Genomic DNA, 4,975 nt, shown 5'->3' on the forward strand with positions numbered 1-4,975 from the left:
AAATGCTATTTTCAATTGCCTTCATTTCCTCAGCTAAACTGGCATACAATTGCCAGAGTAAAACAAAACACAACACACACAAAAAATGCAATGGCACCATCATTCTTGGTCATAAAATGTGATAACATTGTTAATTTCCTGAAAAGACCCTAAGCCTTCATTTATGCTGCTGCTTTGTACAGAAGGCCAGATTCGGAAATCTGGTTTGGTCCTCAAAACACTATTCATCTTGGTATCTATGGGCCAAAGCAGAAGACTGGGAAGGTCCCTGAACAGGTCTCCTGATTGCATCATTGCTTTAAAAAATAATAATATCAGACCTCCCCACCCGCACTGCTTTTGATTAAAGCAGCGGCATGGGTAGGAGGGAGGTCGCTTTCTTCTCCATACCAGACTGCCAATTGCAGTATCTCTTCCCAAGCCACTATTAGCCCCACCAGAGGAATGGGGGGGTAGGAACCAAGGCAGATACTTATACTATGCCTATATTTTTCCCCAATGGTCTAATGGCAGCTTTAGGCAACACTTTGCTGAATGAAGTTTCCTCCATCTCTCAAAGCTACTATTTGCCCCACTGGGATAAATTACAGATACATCTATCATGTGTGTCTTTTCTTTCCTAGTGGAACTATTAGCACCTCATGAGGGGCTGCTTTGATTGGAGAAACAATATGGGATGAGAGTGTAACATGCACACACCTGCAGCACCACTGCTCTGATACGCAAGTGAACTGGCAAAGTGGGCAGACACAAATGCTCTGACTCAGAATGTCCAAGTCATGAGCACCCAATCAGCATCTGATTCAGTTCAGCAGATAAATGAGGAAACTGTGATGACAATAGCACTAAATAATACTTCCGAACTGAGAAAGCATTCAGCCATAAGCCCTATGGAAACAAGGAGTTGTTTAATTGATATCTCCCCACATTTGGAACTAAAAGTAATGAACAGAGTGGCCAATCCACCAGGTGAAGTTGACCACTCCGAAGAACCATCTTCAAATATCCCTGTGTCTGAGCTGATAGGAGGGAACTGAAATCACACAGATATGACCCCATCAGACTCTGTATCTGAATGCAATTCACCTGTCCATGCAGAACAGACAAAGGCAACCCTTACTGAGGGTGAGGCATCAAAGGAGGCCCTGTCTGGGGGGGGCCCTGTCCCCAGAGATACCCACGCAAGTCCACTGGATATTACAAAGAGGCAACCTAGTGCCCAGCATGACTATGAAATAGAAATCTGTGCATTATATCTGCAGCCAGGTTTGGATCCTATACAAGATGCAGATTTGACTAAGTCTCTGGTCCAAGAAAGAAAGTGACCACCTACTGTTGAGTTTCATCTGTAAGCCCCCGGCAAGCAATGTCAAGGCCACTTATAATCAACAATTTGATGCTTTAATGGTTCTCAAAGTGGGCGGTATTGCCCCCTAGTGGGCATTGGAGCAATCCAAGGGGGCGTTGGAAGCTCCATGTAAAATTAGGGGGCGCCAGGAACCAATCGGTGGGCGGCAGAGGATTCAGCTGGCTCCCCTGCTGCGCCTGCGCAATGAGCCAAGGGAGGGGCTCATTGCGCAGGCGCAGCAGGGGAGCCGGCTAAATCCTCTGCCGCCCACTGAGACTCCACTGAGACGCTGGAGGACTGAAGCCCAGGGCGGCAGCTGCCTGAAGACACTGGAGGTCTTCAGGCAGCTGCCGCCCTGGGCTTCAGTCCTCCAGCTACCCCACCCACCGCCAGCCAAAACTTTTCAGGGGAAGGCGGTCACTACTTTTACATGCAGTTGAGGGAGCCTGCTGACTTTTTAAATGCTCCCGCCCCTCGGAGCTCCAACGCTTCTTGTTTCAGTTATTACCATGTCTGAGGCAAAGAAAAAATGCAGACAGTACAGTGTTGATTATTTGAAATATGGTTTCATTCCGTCTCCTTCAAATAATGCATTACCAATGTGTATAATATGCCAAAAAGTTTTCTCAAATGAAGCTATGAAGCCTTCTAGACTCCAAGAACATCTGACAAAAATCCATCCAGATAAAAAGAATAAAGATCTGCATTATTTTCAAGGACTCAAAAAAAGTTTGTAAAACAGCCCAAATTGGAAACTATCTTTTCAACAGCTTCCAAACAAGGTAACGATGGGTTGCGTGCTTCTTACAATATAGCTTTACTTATTGCAAAATCAGGGAAACCGCATACTATTAGGGAAGAACTTATTATACCAGCCATAAAGGAGGTATTACAGACTGTGCTACACACGTCACCAACTGACATTGTCAAAAAAATTCCTTTGAGTAATGACACAGTCCAAAGAAGAATTGATGAGATGGCTGAAAACATTGAAAACTCTCTATGTAATTATTTAAAAACATCTCAGTTTTCAATGCAACTTGATGAGTCAACTTTGCCAGGGAATGAAGCCTTACTTCTCGCTTATGTGCATTTCATAAGGGATCAACAAATCTGCCAAGAGTTATTGTTTGCCCAAACTTTAGAAACTGTTACTAAAGGAGCATCATTATTTCGTGTAACGAAAGATTTTTTTGAAGCGAAAGAAATTCCCCTGAATAACATATTGTCTGTTGCTACTGATGGTGCTCCATCTATGGTTGGACGCTACAATGGTTTTATGGCACATTTAAAGGAAGAGGTACCAAATATATTGGCCGTACACTGTGTTATTCACCGGCAACATCTAGTAGCGAAAAACCTGAGTGAACACTTACATAGCTCACTTCATCTCATCATCAGAGCAGTGAACAAAATCAGAGGTAATTCTTTGCAGGACAGGTTATTTGGACAACTCTGTATGGAGAACGATGAAGATTACAATCGTCTGCTTCTTCATACAGAAGTTCGTTGGCTATCAAAGGGAGCCAGTTTGAGCCGTTTTTCCAACCTTTTCAACTCAGTGCTAGAGTTTTTGGAAGACAAAGATGCTACTTTAAGAGCAGATTTGATAAAATCAAAACCAGATATAGCTTATCTGACAGATTTGTTTAACAAATTAAGTGAAATGAACCTTCAGCTCCAAGGTGATGACCTGAATCTAATAAAAACTAAAAATGTAATTTCTGCATTTGTGGGAAAGCTTCAAATACATAAAAGAAACTTGGGACAGGGAGAATTTATCCACTTTCCAAATTTGTCAACAGTAGAAAAAAATGACGAAGATTTACTTGAATATTGCCAACATTTGGAAACTCTGGAATTGGACTTCAAAAAACGATTTCAGGATATTTTAAAAATGGATTTACCTGATTGGCTTTTGGACCCATTTTCCTGTGAAATTTCAGAAGCATCTCCAAACTTAGAAGAAGATTTGATTGAGTTAAGAACAAATGAAGAGCTGAAATTTAAATTTAAATCTGGATACCGACAGTTTTGGCTGCAGAAGCAGATACCTGAACTTTATCCTGGTTTATGGACTATTGTTCAAAAACTTCTTATTGCATTCCCTTCGTCTTATTTAGTGGAACGTGGGTTCAGTGCAGTAACAACACTAATAACAAAAAAAAGAAATAGGCTGCAGATAGCTAATCATGGAGATTTGAGAATGCTGTTAACAAACATGGAGCCGAATATTGACAAATTGTTAGAATCTCATCAGGCTCATCCTTCTCATTAAAACTTATTCTGTTACTAGTTTAGTTCGTATTCCTGTCCTCTATGTCCTCACCATTACTCGGGTCTGGCCCAACCCCCAGCAGTGCCTTAGGCAAGGGGCGGGGCATTCCAGGGGCGGGGCTTGGGCAGCTCACCCCCCACCCTGGGGGCAGGGCTTGGCAGGGGGGCATTAAGCATTCAATTTTTTTCTAAAAGGGGGCGGCGAACCAACAAAGTTTGAGAAACACTGCTTTAGAGGAAGCCAGGCCCCTTAGAATTAGGTGGTGTGGACAAGGTAGTGAACTGGTGAGCAGTTGGTTGAACTCAGAGGAGGGTTTCTCACTGTGTTTAGCAATGGTGAATGCTGAAGCAGACCCTCCTTCAGATTCTATCTTGGATCACTATGAAACCCTTAATGAAATGTTGCAGGTATTCATTATGAGAAGTTCATCTAAGTCACTGCAGAACAGATCCAAATCCAAAGAATGGTTTGACAATGAATGTTGTGTTGCAAAGAGGGAGTTAATTAACATTTTCATTCAACATAGGAGGTATCTCTCATCTGAGTCTAACCAGATTATAAAGGATGCAAAAAGACAGTATAAATTACTGCTGGGCAAGGGGAAAAAATACTAGCTTTGGAGCAATCCTGGCTACAGCTGATAGAAGCAACCAGACTTAAAAATTCTTCTTTATTCTGGTGAATTATTTTGGGTAGCTCCGGTCGGGACTCGACACTCCTGACTTGCTGCATTCCAGCGATGGTATGGGAGACACATTTTAATGCACTTTTTGGTAGTGCCAGTTATCCCACCCCTGAGACAGAGCTCTCACTTGGAAGCACTCAGAACTGGCCCCCAGTTTTGTTTGCAGAAGTCAAAACGTATTGATCAATCTATTGAGTGGCAAAGCACCTGGAAATGATTTTATTGCATCTGAGCTTACCAAGGCTAATCCCGAGTGGTGGGCAGAGTGTTGGCCACCTTATTTACCTATATAAACAACTCCACCCATATTCCAGAAGACTGGGGTCTGGCAATTGTGGTATCTATATTTTAAAGGGGTAACAGAAATGTTCCATCTAATTACAGACCCATAAGCCTATTTCATATTATTAGCAAAATGTATGCTAGGCTATTAAATCAGAAAGTCATGGACTGGTTGGAGCAGGAGCAATTCCTGGAAGATGAGGAGGCAGGTTTTAGACCAGTATTCTACGATTTATTACTGTCTGGTTGTACAACACCTAGCTGAGAAATATACAAGATTCCCCAAATCTACCTTATTTGCCGCATTCGTAGACTTTAAGGCAGTGTTTGATTCAATTTCTAGAGGGCGCCAATAGTCCAGGCTCCGTAGCACCTCAATTGA

The 4,975-nt window shown here is 42.5% G+C and overlaps 1 pseudogene; it reads left to right on the forward strand.

Annotated features, from left to right (window-relative positions):
• The first annotated feature begins 1,857 nt into the window (after positions 1-1,857).
• On the forward strand, positions 1,858-3,626 carry LOC128350517 (SCAN domain-containing protein 3-like; annotated as a pseudogene).
• The last annotated feature ends 1,349 nt before the right edge of the window (positions 3,627-4,975 follow it).

Source organism: Hemicordylus capensis, chromosome 3 (assembly GCF_027244095.1).
Source record: "Hemicordylus capensis ecotype Gifberg chromosome 3, rHemCap1.1.pri, whole genome shotgun sequence".
Taxonomy (NCBI): Eukaryota; Metazoa; Chordata; class Lepidosauria; order Squamata; family Cordylidae; genus Hemicordylus; species Hemicordylus capensis.